General features: G+C 42.1%; 1 long non-coding RNA gene across 1 annotated transcript in view; it reads left to right on the top strand.

Moving 5' to 3' along the window:
• LOC138973482 (uncharacterized) overlaps positions 1-15,385 on the top strand; it is a 54,763-nt gene extending 39,378 nt beyond the window's left edge. Inside the window, exon 3 of the long non-coding RNA XR_011458036.1 lies at positions 15,195-15,385. This is a non-coding gene — a long non-coding RNA (uncharacterized lncRNA). The remainder of the gene's footprint in view (positions 1-15,194) is intronic.
• Positions 15,386-17,519: the final 2,134 nt, after the last annotated feature.

The following is a 17,519-nucleotide window of genomic DNA, read 5'->3' as shown; positions in this document are numbered from 1 at the left end:
GCAGCCCGAGTGTTGTTGAATGACGAAGACATAATCTTCATGAATATGCACTTGGTCTAGCAGAGTGCGAATTTTGCCGAAATTTATATTCTGAAGCCAGTCCTCCTGACTTTGTTCAGATGTGTGTTGGCACCACCAGTTGCTAAATGACTTGTCTGGGGGAATGTGTGTCCCTGGCCCTTTCAAATCCACATGCTTTGCACTGTGTGCCTAACTTTCTGTTGTAATGCGGACGTTTCAATCCGCCATTTTCATCCCTCCCCGCGGGTTAGGGGGAAGAATTTACCCGATGCTCCCCAGCATGTCGTAAGAGGCGAATAACGGATTCTGTTTCTCCTTTTACCCTTGTTAAGTGTTTCTTGTATAGAATATAGTCAATGTTTGTAAAGATTTTAGTCAAGCAGTATGTAAGAAATGTTAAGTCCTTTGTACTGGAAACTTGCATTCTCCCAGTAAGGTAATATATTGTACTACATTGCAAGCCCCTGGAGCAATTATTTGATAAGTGCCTTTGTGAACAAGCAACAATTAACAAGTGGCTCTATCCCATCTCCCCCCTTTCCCCGTCGCGATATAACCTTCGTGGTTGAAAACGACGTTAAACACCAAATAAAAAAAGAACGACGTTAAACATCAAATAAAGAAAGAAAGCCTTTTTGTTCTGCAACACTGTGTGCTTCTTGGCATCGTTGCCGTTTTTGTTTGGAACAGGCAGACTAACCGATATGCTTGTAGCATTTCTTCTTGCACTACCTCGCTCTCAACCCAGTCTTTATCTGCCGTAACGCATCTAATGTGTGCCACGTCGTTGTGTTTTTTTAACAAATGCTCCATTTTCTGCATGCTGGGTCTGTCCTCTGTTCGCACTGCAAACCACAAAGCGATGTATGGCTAAAATTGTTCGTCGCCGTCGAAGCACATCATTATGTACAAAGGCCTCTTGAGGTCATTCACCTTGTTGCATCCATGAGCAAGATATATGGGTATTTCTTGTACATCACAATTCAGTCTTGCTACAGCCAACAATGTGCTTGCATCTGAATTTTGCATTCCAAATTTTGCATTCTATATTGTGAATGTAGAAGGACGGATTCGGAAAGAGTTGTGCATTAACTAATACGAGCAAACACATAATTCCAGGATTTTCTGCAATAAGCTATAATGGACAGTATTAATCAATAATTATGTATGCATGGACCTGATGTTTAAAGCATGGAAGTTACCATTTGAACTGAAAAGAAAACACATTTGGATCGGTCTCAAATTGCATTAACTGCTGAAGAGACGATAAACAATAATAACCAACCAACCAACCTTTACGATTATGACCTTGACAATTTTCTCGAATAGCATTAAAATGCTAAAGAGACGATAAACAATAATAACCAACCAACCAACCTTTACGATTATGACCTTGACTATTTTCTCGAATAGCATTAAAATGCTAAAGAGACGATAAACAATAATAACCAACCAACCAACCTTTACGATTATGACCTTGACAATTTTCTCGAATAGCATTAACATGCTAAAGAGACGATAAACAATAATAACCCACCAGCTGTAATTCTTTGCCAAGTTTGGTAGATTGAAGATGTTTGAGTACTGAACCAACCATCCACAACGACGTTTGGGTTCTGAGCCCCCAATCAGCACCTGAGACAATCCAGTCTCCCTCTTGCCTTCAAGAAAAGACAGCTTGAGAAAAAACCACACCTCAAAAACAATAATTAGAATTATCCAACGCAATCTTATCTTTCAAACACGGTATAGGCCCATTGCAGAAACTCAAGTTATCAACAGCATTTCTACTCGGCGCGCGCGGTATGAGAATCACGGGTCGTAACTCTCTGGAATTGGTCATCCGCCGCCATCTTGGATGCCTTGCACGATCTCTGACAGTGCTTGAGCGTTGGGTGGCGACTCGACAAAAGTGAAAATGACACGTTGTGTGGCCAAAAACTGCAGTGAGCAGGCACACTTTAGGATCCCTAAAGTTGTTTACCATCAGGGTGACAACTGGAAGGAAGTTACTGAGCGGAGAAGACGATTGTGGTGTAGACAGATTGGACGGAAAGGAATCACTCTCAGTCGCCTCACATCTCTCACCCAACCTGATGTCAGTTGATTATGCGCCCCCAATGCTTTCACAGACTTCAGCTGATCCTTTGTGAACGCACACGTTCTGAGTATGAAATAATCCACGATTACTTCATAACCAACGTCCACATCGACGTTGGTCTCATCAACCGAGTCAAACATTGTCGATGAGTCGTACGGGTCTATGCCGTCGATATCTTTCAGTTTCTCAACATATCGGGCTCTTACAATTGGCACAAGACTGTCAATGTATTTCCCAACTTCCAGCTTTTGAGCCTTGACGGTTGTTTTCTTCATTTTGTCTGCACACACAGTGAAATACGCAAAAAGAACAAGAGTGCAATGAAGAAAACTAACAAAGACGGCATCCAATATGGCGGCGCAAAGAGAGTATGAGCGGAGTTGTGCCCCTTTGGGCTAAAGCTAGCCGATCCGTTTGATAACGTCACGCCGAGTAAGAAGAATGAATTGGACCTATAACACACTAAACATGCTTCAGAAAATGCGTCATGTATACCACTAATCAAATGACACGTTGGGTTTCGATTTAGCTTTAATGTTTCCTTCGGGTGACATTCCTAATTTTGGTCAGTAAAATTGGTTTAATTTGAATATGTGTAATGTTAAACTTGTGGGGTCCTGATTTGGCCTACATGGTCCGCTGCACCCCAAAAGCAACAACTAACTAACATTCACCAGTGGTTGGGTCTTGCTGGCATCCTCTCTGTCGTGCAGCATCCTTTGGTGACTTTGTTCTCTAGGCAAAAGGACACTTAATTTCGACCAGTTTGTCCTTGTGTCACCCCCCGCGGGTTAGGGGGAAGAATTTACCCGATGCTCCCCAGCATGTCGTAAGAGGCGACTAACGGATTCTGATTCTCCTTTTACCCTTGTTAAGTGTTTCTCGTATAGCTTTCTTTATTTGGTGTTTAACATCGTTTTCAACCATGAAGGTTATATCGCGACGGGGAAAGGGGGGAGATGGGATAGAGCCACTTGTCAATTGTTTCTTGTTCACAAAAGCACTAATCAAAAATTTGCTCCAGGGGCTTGCAACGTAGTACAATATATTACCTTACTGGGAGAATGCAAGTTTAGAATCCGTTAGTCGCCTCTTACGACATGCTGGGGAGCATCGGGTAAATTCTTCCCCCTAACCCGCGGGGGGTGTTTCTTGTGTAGAATATAGTCAATTTTTGTGAAGATTTTAGTCAAGCAGTATGTAAGAAATGTTAAGTCCTTTGTACTGAAAACTTGCATTCTCCCAGTAAGGTAATATATTGCACTACGTTGCAAGCCCCTGGAGCAACTTTTTTGATTAGTGCTTTTATGAGCAAGAAACAATTGGCAAGTGGCTCTATCCCATCTCCCCCCCCCCCCCCCCCCCCCCTTTCCCCGTCGCGATATAACCTTCGTGGTTGAAAACGTCGTTAAACACCAAATAAAGAAAAAGTCCTTGTGTCCATCCCATGAATATGTGACGAATCCATCAACAGAACAGGCTATGATTGGCTTTTGTTTCGAAATTAGTCATCCTTTTTCAGCAAGTCCAAAGTTCTTGTGCCTTTTCTTTTCGACAGTAGAGAATTGTTGCCTTCCCGTCTTCCTCTCCTTTTTCCTTCCCCATACCAATGCTGCAGAATGAATCTCTTGTGAAGAGTCTCCGATGATATGCTGCACCAACTTGAAACAGTCTGTCTCCGGCTTCAAAGAGAGTGTTGTGTGCCTTGTGCAGACTCGCTTCATGTTAGACGCTGTCATCAATCCTCGCCGCATCTTGTGCCAAAGGCAATTGTCTGCTTGTCCTTGTGTTCTATGTTCAATAAGGTGTAACCCCCCTTTGTCTTTTCTATAAATCTAGCGAGGCTCAAAATCGAGATATGGATTGTCTTGTACAGTCATGTCGTGAATAAGAGAAATCGCAGACAACTGAAGAATGCTCTGGAGATGGCGGTTTCACCTCTACGGGAACAAACTGTTCCTTTCACCGACCTTCGTCGGAAGACCCTTTTTTTTTTATAGTTTAAAACTCTGGCAAGACCGTTGGTCCACCTGCAAGGAAAATAAACTGTATAAGATGCGCCCTGAGCTATCAAAGCCTTTTCCTTTGTTGGCTTCAAGTAGAAAAGATGAAAGTGTTCTGGCTAGGTTACACACTGGTCACACTTATATAACGCATGTCCATCTGCTTAAAAGAGAAGAGGCACCATGGTGTTACGCCTGTGATAAGTTTTTCTATGAGCCATTTTCTCACCGAGTGCGCTGTATGATCTATGAGAGGAGTATTTTGACACTTCCAGCTTGAAACATATTTTTACAGAGATCAGCTCTGCAGCTCTCTTTGGATTTAGCTTTTATGTTCCCTTCGAGTGACGTTTCTAATTTTGTTCAGTAAAATTGGTTTAATTTAAATATGGGTGATGTTCAACTTACCGCCCTGATATCACCCTTCGTGGTGGACTGGGCGTTAAGCAAACAATGTTCAACTTGTGGGTCCTGATTTGGCCTATATGGTCCGCTGGACCCAAAAAGCAACAACTAACCCAGCATTCGGTCGGAATCATATGCCTACCACCCGTTGGCTCATTTTTCAATGCATTTTTCGCCTGAAACGCCTTCAACCGAATGTTAGACCACTTTTTGACTCACATGCGAAGCAAAAGTGAGTCTATGTACTCACCCGAGTCGTCCGTCCGTCCGTCCGTCCGTCCGTCCGGACGTCCGGACGTCCGTCCGTCCGGAAAACTTTAACGTTGGATATTTCTTGGACACTATTCAGTCTATCAGTACCAAATTTGGCAAGATGGCGTATGATGACAAGGCCCCAAAAAACATACATAGCATCTTGACCTTGCTTCAAGGTCAAGGTCGCAGGGGCCATAAATGTTGCCTAAAAAACAGCTATTTTTCATATTTTTCCCATTTTCTCTGAAGTTTTTGAGATTCAATACCTCACCTATATATGATATATAGGGCAAAGTAAGCCCCATCTTTTGATACCAGTTTGGTTTACCTTGCTTCAAGGTCAAGGTCACAGGAGCTCTTCAAAGTTGGATTGTATACATATTTTGAAGTGACCTTGACCCTGAACTATGGAAGATAACTGTTTCAAACTTAAAAATTATGTGGGGCACATGTTATGCTTTCATCATGAGACACATTCGGTCACATATGATCAAGGTCAAGGTCACTTTGACCCTTATGAAATGTGACCAAAATAAGGTAGTGAACCACTAAAAGTGACTATATCTCATGGTAGAAAGAGCCAATAAGCACCATTGTACTTCCTATGTCTTGAATTAACAGCTTTGTGTTGCATGACCTTGGATGACCTTGACCTTGGGTCAAGGTCACATGTATTTTGGTAGGAAAAATGTGTAAAGCATGTGAGTCGTATGGGCTTTGCCCTTCTTGTTTTACTTGCGATTTGGTCCTCCTTGCTTCTCCTCGAGCATCATGGTCCCGTCGCGATATAACCTTCGTGGTTGAAAACGACATTAAACACCAAATAAAGAAAGAGCATCATGGAAGTTACCATGTCAACTGAAAAAGGAAACAAACTTGCATCAGTCTCGAATAGCATAGCAAGGCTGAAGAGACGATAACAAATAATAACCGGCCAACCTCCTCGTGCATTAACGGCGCTCATGATCTCCTTCCTTCTTCGCAGTCTGAGTGTTGGTAAGTTGCGCAAGCATGTAATCTTTATGAATATGGCAGGTTTCACGGTTTTCATCACACCACCTCACATTTTCACAACAGTAACAAACATTTAATACAGTTAAAAAAATGCATTTATTTCCAAGTTTAATCATTAATGAATGCAAAAAAATCCCTATCAGGGATAGCGGACACCTGTCAGCTGACATATAAGCACCGATATATGACCCCCCCCCCCCCCCCCCCTTAAATTTGACCAAATTATAAACATGTTTCTGAAGACACACAGCCATTGGCAAGAGCAATTATGGTCTACATACACTGTAAGTTGTTTAACTGTATTGCTATTGAGCTTAATAAATGAAATCCGATTATTATTTACATTATAAAAAGGCTTAAAACGATAGCGCTGAACCAAACTTGACTGTCGTGGCAAAATTCCAACGATAGCACAATTTCGCCACCTCAAGCATTTTTCTTACCCTACGATCGAATTTGAGAAGAGAGTGGAACCATCACGAGCGTAAGTTCAAACCCAGTACAATCCTTCATGCTATCTATCAAAGCGAATGTAAATTAACAACCTTAAAACGATAAAGCGCTGAACCAAACTTGACTGTCGTGGCAAAATTCCAACGATAGCACAATTTCGCCACCTCAAGCATTTTTCTTACCCTACGATCGAATTTGAGAAGAGAGTGGAACCATCACGAGCGTAAGTTCAAACCCAGTACAATCCTTCATGCTATCTATCAAAGCGAATGTAAATTAACAACCTTAAAACGATAAAGCGCTGAACCAAACTTGACTGTCGTGGCAAAATTCCAACGATAGCACAATTTCGCCACCTCGAGCATTTTTCTTACCCTACGATCGAATTTGAGAAGAGAGTGGAACCATCACGAGCGTAAGTTCAAACCCAGTACAATCCTTCATGCTATCTATCAAAGCGAATGCAAATTAACAACCTTTTCAGCACAAAACAAGCGTTAAACTTCCTGAAATAAGTGCATCGCGATCGTTGGCAAACGCTATCGTTGGCGACAGACACACTTTCATTCAGTTTTTAAAGAGAACAACGCAAACTTTGCAGAAAAATGCATCATCAGTCGAACGAGTTCAACATGGCGCGTGCGTAGGAATACGTGTCAAGGTCATAACTGTGAAAACGAGACAATAACCTCAAATAAAAAAAAAACTGCTATCGTTTTTTTTTTCACCCGACGCCGCCCGGATAACGATAGCAACGTTCGTTTTCAGTTCCAAAACAAGAATTTGACATTTCCATTGCCGTAATTCTGTTCTGTATGTTTATTTACACACAAAAACATATGTTTGTAGAAGAAAATAGTGCGTATGCAAAACCTAGGAGGTAAATTGGTTTCCCGTCGTGGGGTATTTTTCCCGACCGACGCTTTCGAGCAGGAGAGGTGATTTTCGACGTCACGATAAAGTCATAAAAAATTGGTTTTTTTACAAATGTTTGTATGATTATGACTCGAATTGCATTCCTTTCAAACAATTATCAGGTCTTGATTTTAAAACCTGTGTGGGTTGATACTTTTCGTGTCATGATTACGTGATGGTAAAAATCGGGAAATCACGTCTGTCGCAAATTGAACGATAGCAATGTTATTTTAGATCGTAACAAAGCACAAACAACACAAAATGCGCTGACATTGTCTTTTCTATGTCTTTATTCCACCACAAGTAAAAATATACCAAGCATGTTACACAATGCAATCTAAAACAGAAATGATAAGCATACAAACTTTCGATCCAGTGACCAAAGCAATACTGTGAAACCTGCCATATCCACTTGGTCTGGAAGAGTGCGAATTTTGTCAAAATGTATATATTATATTCAGATGTGTGTTTGCACCACCAGTTGCCAAAGAACTGTTGTTGGGTGGGAATTTCTGTCCCTTTGCAATCCACATGCTTAGCACTTTGTGCCCAACTTTCTGTTGTAACGCGGACGTTTTACTGTGCCATCTTCATCCCTCAACGGCCTCTTTCTTCTGTAACAATGTGTGCTTCTTGGCATCGTTGGTCTTGGTGCTGATTGTGGCGTGGATAGTGTTGCTGAATGAGCTTGTGAAGGCATTAGATAAAGTGGAGGCAGTGAAGATGGCGCTGGCAAAATTGGAATAGGCTGGTTTGCTTTTTTTCTTGACAGGGGGAGGCAGATCAACAATCCTGGTTTCTGTGGTTTTCACTGTTAATCTAGTTTTCTTTGGCTTGGACGTTGAAGTTCCTGCTGTTGATTTGGGCATTACAAATGTAAAATCCTGCAGAGTTGATGATGGTAGGAGAAGAATTGGGGAAAGGGCATCAGACGTTACTTGTGCATGAGCAGGGAATTGCTGACCAAGGCCTTGCAGAATCACAGCGTGCTCTTCGTTTTTGAACTTGGCATTGTACCTGCAAGAACCCGCCCTGATATGGCCCTTCGTGGTCGGCTGGGCGTTAAGCAAACAAACAAACAAACCTGCAAGAACATAAAAGCAGGAACAAGCATTGAAGCAGTTTTGCAACAAGTAACCATGAAGGCTTACACTCAAGCTTGTCTTTATGACTCTTATACTGTTTTCACAACACCTTACATAGAAGGTTCTTAAAGTTCACAAAGGGATGTTGACTTGTTGAATGATGTGTGTAGTAATGACCAGGACACAGTGCTTGTCACAGAAGAAGCACAACAAGCAGAAACTTAGTTTTTCCAGCAGATCGAAATGATCAATGATTTGATGTTGTTATGTGTTCGGGAATTTTAGTCAAGCAGCATGTAAGAAATGTTAAGTCCTTTGTACTGGAAACTTGCATTCAACCAGTAAGGTAATACATTGTACTACGTTGCAAGCCCCTGGAGCAAATTTTTGATTAGTGCTTTTGTGAACAAGAAACAATTGACAAGTGGCTCTATCACATCTCCCCCTTTCCCCGTCGCGATATAACCTTCGTGGTTGAAAACGACGTTAAACACCAAATAAAGAAAGATGTGTTCGGGATGCATCGGTCTCAAATAGCATTACTTGCTGAAGAGACACACAAAAACAGTAAAAACCAACCAACCAACCATGTGTACGGGCTAGACTATCACTTGTATACACACACACACACACACACACACACACACACACAATTACATACAAGTCTTTCAAGCCCTCAGTTCGGAATATTCCTCATTTTCTCTGGTGACTGATTCTTTCCCGGTTTTGTTATTTTTCGCTTTCGGAATATTCGTCATGTTTGGTTACGGTCATTCTTTGTGATGTGCCTTGAGAGCAGTGAAGTCAATGGGATGGAAGATACAGTCGGTTTGGGCTGGTGACCTGATGATTGAGGGGTCTACTTAGTTGCGACTTTGTAGCGCCAACACATCATTTTGGCCCAGTCTTTATCTTAGACAGGAGGTTGAAGAAGGCTTACCCGCTTCAATCAATCGGCTGGTCAAGTCTGGGTTTATGTCATGAGCATATTGCATCAGACCTCTGGCTAAAGGAGCAAGCGACGGTAGGAGGGGGCGGTGGTAGTCAGGACAAACATTATGCCAAGTTGTTACCTAACCCGTTTCCGCTTGGAAAGAGTTAAACCTCCTATTACAGATTGGGTTAGGGGGAAGAGTTTACCCGATGCTCCCCAGTATGTCATAAGAGGCGACTAACGGATTCTTTTTTTTTTTTTCCTTTTACCCTTGTTAAGTGTATCTTGTATGGAATATAGTCTATGTTTGTAAAGATTTTAGTCCAGCATTATGTAAGAAATGTTAAGTCCTTTGTACTGGGGGGTCCTGATTTGGCCTTTTATGGTCCGCTGGACCCGAAAAGCAACAGCTAACTAACTAACCTGTGTACTGGAAACTTGCATTCTCCCAGTAAGGTCATATATTGTACTACGTTGCAAGCCCCTGGAGCAATTTTTTGATTAGTGCTTTTGTGAACAAGAAACAATTAACAAGTGGCTCTATCCCATACCCCCCTTTACCCATCGCAATATAACCTTGAACGGTTGAAAACGACGTTAAACAGCAAATAAAGAAAGAAAGAATGAAGGTTATAACCTGAGGAAATTTCCAGAGAACATGTGCTCACACCCGCCCGTCCCGTCGCGATATAACCTTTGTGGTTGAAAACGACGTTAAACATCAAATAAAAATATTAAAAAAATAAACAAAACACCTGCCCGTCTGCGCTGGTAACTGTACTTTTGTGCCGGTCTGGGAGACAGGCACAGGGCTGAAAGAGTTAAATGTTTCTTGTATGGAATATAGTCAATGTTTGTAAAGATTTTAGTCAAGCATTATGTAAGAAATGTTAAGTGTACTGGGGGGTCCTGATTTGGCCTATTATGGTCCGCTGGACCCAAAAAGCAACAGCTAACTAACTAACCTTTGTACTGGAAACTTGCATTCTCCCAGTAAGGTAATATTTTGTACTACGTTGCAAGCCCCTGGAGCAAATTTTTGATTAGTGCTTTTGTGAACAAGAAACTATTGACAAGGTTAAGTGGCTCTATCCCATCCCCCCCCCCCCCCCCCCCCCCCCCTTACCCATCGCAATATAACCTTGAACGGTTGAAAACGACGTTAAACAGCAAATAAAGAAAGAAAGAATGAAGGTTATAACCTGAGGAAATTTCCAGAGAACATGTGCTCACACCCGCCCGTCCCGTCGCGATATAACCTTTGTTGTTGAAAACGACGTTAAACATCAAATAAGAATATTTAAAAAATAAACAAAACACCTGCCCGTCTCCGCTGGTAACTGTACTTTTGTGCCGGTCGGGGAGACAGGCACAGGGCTGAAAGAGTTAACAAGGGTAAAAAGGGGGGAAAAAAAAAAAGAATCCGTTAGTCGCCTCTTATGACATACTGGGGAGCATCGGGTAAATTCTTCCCCCTAACCCAATCTGTAATAGGAGGTTTAACTCGGTTAGGTAACAACTTGGCATAATGTTTGTCCTGACTACCACCGCCCCCTCCTACCGTCGCTTGCTCCTTTAGCCAGAGGTCTGATGCAATATGCTCATGACATAAACCCAGACTTGACCAGCCGATTGATTGAAGCGGGTAAGCCTTCTTCAACCTCCTGTCTAAGATAAAGACTGGGCCAAAATGATGTGTTGGCGCTACAAAGTCGCAACTAAGTAGACCCCTCAATCATCAGGTCACCAGCCCAAACCGGTACAGGTCGCAGCGCACGACAAACACACTGGGTCTTAAGGAGACCACAGAGAAATAAGGATGTGGAAAAGAAGACTTTTGGTAAGTGAAATAAAGGTGATGGATCCAGTCAGGTAGAAATAAGACAACAAGAAAGGAATCGGAAAACTGCAGGGAATAGCAGGGAGAGTTTTCTCGGAAGGAAATATAGGTGAAAGGACTGGTAAGGCAGAAATAAGACAAAAGAAGAGAAGTAAAGGGGTGGGGTAGCTTGGTGAAAACACTCCCGCCGCGTGAAGGCGACCCCATGGGAGCGTACAGAGCGGTTGTCTATCGAGGGCCCGAAAGATCTGACAGTCGCTGTGGGGGACACGGCTACTCTCCCGTGCAAGATCTTGTAAACAATCTTGATCTGCAAACAATCTCTTTTAAAAAGTTAAAAATCTTGTCCGGGGAGGAGTCAAAGTGGCACCGTTCTAACTCCAGTGCTTTTGTGTATCTTTCTTTATTTGGTGTTTAACGTCGTTTTCAACCGTTCAAGGTTATATCGCGACGGGCTTTTGAGTATGTGCAGGTGCAGTTCGAGCAGAGGAGCAAGCAGAAAGATGACATGGAACTTCTCATTGGATCCAAGGCAAGAGAGTTTGTTTGTTTGTTTGCTTAACGCCCAGCCGACCACGAAGAAAGGCAAGAGAGACGCTTGCACAGCCAACCAAGTTCAGGCTCAGGGAGAAGAGGATCTCCGAGTTGTTTTGGGCTGTGTTTTTGTTATTGCTCGAATTGACGACTGTTAGATGTATGTCTTGTTTGCTTTCAATCAGTGTTATACATGCTGCATTTCCTAAAACATGTTCAGTGTGTTATACTTTGTTTGAAAGATAAACTTTGCTTTGAACAATTGTAATTCAAATCAATAAATTGTTTATAACTGTTATAGTATATCATTAGTATCATCTGTCTTTGCAGATGGCAAGGTTCTGTACATTAATACACATGTTTTGCGCACAAGCCCACTCTTTGCTTTCTTTCTTTATTTGGTGTTTAACGTCGTTTTCAACCACGAAGGTTATATCGCGATGACCCACTCTTTGCTGCATTAGAAGGTTGGTTTTTGGGTAAACCCAAAAACCAACCTTCTAATGCAGCAAAGAGTGGGTCGTTGCGATATAACCTTCGTGGTTGAAAACGACGTTAAACACCAAATAAAGAAAGAAAGCAAAGAGTGGGCTTGTGCGCAAAACATGTGTATTAATGTACAGAACCTTGCCATCTGCAAAGACAGATGATACTAATGATATACTATAAGTGGTAGTGTTGCTTGAGTAAATTGCCAAACACAGCCAAAGTCTCAATCTTTGTAGGACTGACAGTTGTATCATCCCAGGTTAGGCAATATCAACAAGGCAAATGAAATTAAGGAGGCAGCTGATTTACACAGTTCGACGACAACATGGGCATTCATCACGTAGTTACCGAATCAAGAATGAAAGAACAACTCCCTTTGCACAACTATTCAATGGAAAATGAATGTACATATTTCACTCAGTTGATCACTCAGCCACAGGTGAATAATACTGCATTATAGGACGGCATTATAGGACGGAAAAGATTACGTTTACAAGTTATATAAACAACATTTACTGGAAAGGGAATTCTGTATCATATATTTCTATTTACTGCACATGTATGGCTCAAAATCACTTACAATTCCGACATTTGTAACATCACTATCTTTATAAAAAAAATTTTTTAAAAATAATGCGAAGGAAATGCTCTTTCAGTCTGTTGAATATCCAGGTAAACATTCAGCATTGGACTGATGACAATGACAAAGATATAAATTTGCTGTACATGTATATATGTATGACTAGAAAGGGGCAAGAACTTCTTCTTCTTCTTCTGCGTTCGATGGGGGGCAAGAACTAAACTCATATGAGCAAGACTGATATTCTGTTATTCACAACAACACTACTGGGTTCTGATAGCATTGCTTATTCTCATTGGAGTTTGTCGCATTGCCAAACACAACCTTAACCTGTGTACACTGACAGTGTATCGCCCTGGTTTTTGCAATATCAACAAGGCAAATCAAATTCAGGAGACAGCTGACTTACACAGTGCAACAAAAAAATAAAATCTGACTGAATCAAGGCGGAGAGAACCTTTGCCTTGACTATTTGAAAAATGTGAACTTTTTTCTCATTTCAATAATAAACAAGTCTGTGTGTTGACAAAACACATAAGATTCTTCATTTCACTTGCATATGTGTAGATCTAACCCGAATTCTGAAACTAGAACTAGACTCCAGCGTCTTAGCTTACCGACTTCTACCATCCACAGCGTCTAGTTATTGGGGTATCCAAATTACCCCCCTTTACCCTAAACGACATTAACAGGAAAATTGATTTCTTTGTCATAAATTTCAATAAGCTGCGCATGTATAGTAAAAATCACTTGCAATTAAGACATACATAAAGATTACAAACATATGACTAGAAAATCGGACTAGCACACAACCAAAAGGAAGTGTAAATCCACCACCTCCACGCAATATTAAAGTGCAGACCTGGGAACCCCTGTTATGCACTTGAATTTTCTCAAACAAACTTGGTGTATTTTTTGTAGAAAAATTAGCGTACTCCACACAGCGTTTGAACATCCATGCTTCCAACAGTGATGCGTCCATATCCGTCACACCTTGAATTTTAACCAATACATTTAAAAGAAATGTTTCTTCCAATGATTACTGACAAAAACTGAAATCATACTCGATCGGCTTCTGGGTGCGATTATCAAGAAAAAAAAACAAGGAATTTTTCTTGTTATATTTTTTCAACTGATACTATTCTAGAGAAGCATGCGTACAAAATACAGAAAATAAAATGGATTCCCTAGTCTGCAAATGCTTCTGGTGTGTTTCGTAAAAGATTTAGGCATTGGGATAAAAAAAAAAGGCACATGAATACAATAAATGAACTTGCTTCCCCATACTGCAAACACTATAAATCATTTTTTATCAGCCAACATGCGCAGCATTTCTAACATAACGGCATTCTGATTTTTGGCCTCTTCTTGCCTGACCCTCAGTTCCTCCTGGTGTTGTGTACGCTCCATGTCGAGGCGCTCACGCTGCAGGGCCGCCTCTACCTCTGCCTGGCGCCTACGGTCCTCCAGCTCCTGTCTTCGCAAGTCGATTTCGCTCATTCGCACCTCGTGTTGCTTGTCGATTTGCTGTTGTCGCACATCGTTGTCAAGGTTTCGCCATTTCTGCTGGAGCTCGAGCTGTCCGGCATCCCGTTGTTCTTGCCTTTCAAAAAGGCGGTCCAAGTCCGACGTATGGCGTCGCCTCTTTGGCCCCCTGAACACTGTGGCCTCATTCGCTGTGCCTGTTGGGGTGTAAGAGAACTAAAATCTTTCAGAGGGAAATGGTGTTATCAAACACTGGTCGTTTCACATGCTCCCTGTAAATCACTGAAAGCAGACCTCTTCAACTTCAGAAGACCCGCCTCTCCCTCGTCTTCTTTTTGAGGGGCTATCCAGAGATACTCCAGTGCCGAGAGTATGAAATAAATAAATATAGCTGTCTGTCAGCATTCTCTAAAATGAAAATGTCTCTACAAGGTGCAGAACTGTGCACATAATAAAAAAAAAACACACACACACACACACACAACATATGTTCAAACACTGATCCAAATGTTGGGGGTGGGCGTTTACTAGGTACTGAGGGCACTTACAAGGTAGATTACAGTACATTAAAAAAGCAAAAAACAATATACATTATTTGTATTTTTGACCAAATTATGACATTTTACACAGATTGAGACAGTCAGTGTTCCACAAGGTGAACAAGAACTGTCAAGGTGTGTGTAAAATGTCATATTTTGGTCAAAAATACAAATACTATTTATGTATCGATTGGTTCTGGTTAGAATTCCTTTTAATTGTAATTTTAATGTACAAACATGCACTATGTTGTAGTCTCAGCTGGCCACCTAATATGGAATGTAACAGAGCATGTGTAAACCAACCCACACAGAAACGCACTTTGTATAACACCACAATGTACTTCAATACAGGCGACAAGGAAGAAAGTCAGTGTAGTGGCCAGTTGGATCTATAATGTCATTCCAATGACCCATACACAGCAACTGCACATGGCAACTCTTACACCTTCACTCGAATAGCCAATATCTTTCCTCAATATAACTCTAGTCTGAATGATGCGTATCGTTTGGCTTTATTGATCTTTCCCTCTTCTTCTTCCAGGACCAGGGCATCTTCAATCTTTTCTTTGTGTGTGGGCCAGTGGGAGCCTGCTGTCATCAAGCACCAGTGCCTTGAAGTCCTGGAGCATAAACAGAAAATCGCCGTGATTCAGATTCAAACTTCGAAAAGGGTTGAAAAACATGAACCAAATGCAAGAAAAAGTGTGAAAATAAAGAGTTACAGAAGAGTCACAGTTTGTAATCTATTCATCTACGTAATTGGAGTGCAAGTGTGAGTAAAAGGTGGGGGTGGGTGGGAGAGGGGGGACATTGCTAGTGTTTTTAAAACAGTAATTTTACCAAAAGGGGCAAGCTGTCGCTTACTCCACATGTTCAATACTTTTCTTATCTCTGCAATCTTTCCTGTAAAATTTAGATGGACACTATTTCCTGTATCCACAGAGAAAACTACCCCCAAATAGAAGAATGTAATGGTGACTGAAGAATCAATGTGGAAAAATAAGAAAAAGTCGGTGATGAGTTGATTCTTTACTGACAAGAGGCGAAGCCATCAAGGCTCATGTAAGAAATCGACAAACAGTAACACAAACTCAATCACACACACACACACACACACACACACTCACACACACACACACACACACACACACACACACACACACACACAGAAAGAGCATAGGTGAAACTGTGCAAGAAAGCGAGACACTAGATCTAGATCTGTCTGTCTGCATGTAGCCTACTTACAAGGACACGACTGCCAACTAGTCTCGGCGCGCTCAAAATAATAATGACCAAGACTGTCAGTACTTCCTTCGCGTGACGTCTAACCCTCTTACGTCATAATGTGACGTCAATGTAATGTGACGTCTTCAAATGCTCCCATGGGGTCGCCTTCACGCGGCGGGAGTGTTTCCACCAAGCTACCCCACCCCTTTACTTCTCTTCTTTTGTCTTATTTCTGCCTTACCAGTCCTTTCACCTATATTTCCTTCCAAAAAACTCTCCCTACTATTCCCTGCAGTTTTCTGATTCCTTTCTTGTCTTATTTCTACCTGACTGGATCCGTCACCTTTATTTCACTTCCCAAAAGTCTTCTTTTCCACATCCTTATTTCTCTGTGGTCTTCTTAAGACCCAGCGTGTTTGCCGTGCGCTGCGACCTGTACCGGTTTGGGCTGGTGACCTGATGATTGAGGGGTTTACTTAGTTGCGACTTTGTAGCGCCAACACATCATTTTGGCCCAGTTTTTATCTAAGACAGGAGGTTGAAGAAGGCTTACCCGTTTCAATCAATCGGCTGGTCAAGTCTGGGTATATGTATTGAGCATATTGCATCGGACCTTTGGCTAAAGGAGCAAGCGGCGGTAGGAGGGGGCGGCGGTAGTCGGGACAAACACTATGCCAAGTTGTTACCTAATCCGTTTCCGCTTGGAAAGAGTTGACGAACATTATGCCAAGTTGTTACCTAACCCGTTTCCGCTTGGAAAGAGTTAAATCTCCTATTACAGATAGATACCATATGTTTCCTCTTATCGCTGCGTATATCCATCTGTATCCTTGGCGCTCTGGAGTTGGATAACCGCTCCACCTAAGCGTCCCCTTGTTGGGCTCCGTGGTGGGTGGGGATCAGATGCGACGAAGATAAAGGCCCCAAACATGGCCACCTCTTCTTTTTCTTCTTTTTTTTCAAGCACCCGAAACGGAAACAAACGAAGATACTGTGTTGACTCTGACTCTGACGATGAAGTCCGAGTCAGAGCAACAAAGAACAACATCAGCGAGGCCTGGCCCCGTTTCATTGTTGTTGAGACAGCAGATGAGGCACAGCCCATCTCCAAACTTTCGCCTTTTGCGATACAGAAGGTTATTGCAGGAGTATCATCAACGATAGACAACATTAAGAGACTTCGTAATGGTTCTCTACTGATTGAATGTCCTTCAAAAAAGGCATCAGATGGTCTTCTCCGTCTGAATGGTCAGAAATTTGTTGATAGACCGGTCAAGGTCAGTCCTCACAGAGGCCTGAACACCAGCAAAGGAGTCATCCGATGCCGAGAGCTGGAGGGCCTCAGTGAGGCTGAAATAAAAGAAGGTCTAAAGGATCAAGGTGTCATTGATGTGTACCGGGTGTTGATCAGGAAGGGCGATATCAGAGTACCCACCAACACCCTTTTCGTCACTTTTTGTACCCCAACCATCCCTGAGAAAATCAAAGTGGGATTTGTTCTAATAAGAGTGACTCTGTATATTCCATCACCAATGAGATGTTTCCAATGCCAAAGATTTGGACATTCAAAGGCTGGATGTAAACAGAAGGCAGTGTGCGAGAGGTGTGGCGGAGATCCTCACGAAGGTCCCTGCACATC

The sequence above is a fragment of the Littorina saxatilis genome, linkage group LG8 (assembly GCF_037325665.1).
Source record: "Littorina saxatilis isolate snail1 linkage group LG8, US_GU_Lsax_2.0, whole genome shotgun sequence".
Taxonomy (NCBI): domain Eukaryota; kingdom Metazoa; phylum Mollusca; class Gastropoda; order Littorinimorpha; family Littorinidae; genus Littorina; species Littorina saxatilis.
Note: the sequence above shows the minus strand (reverse complement) of the source record. Positions and strands in the feature narration are given on the sequence as shown.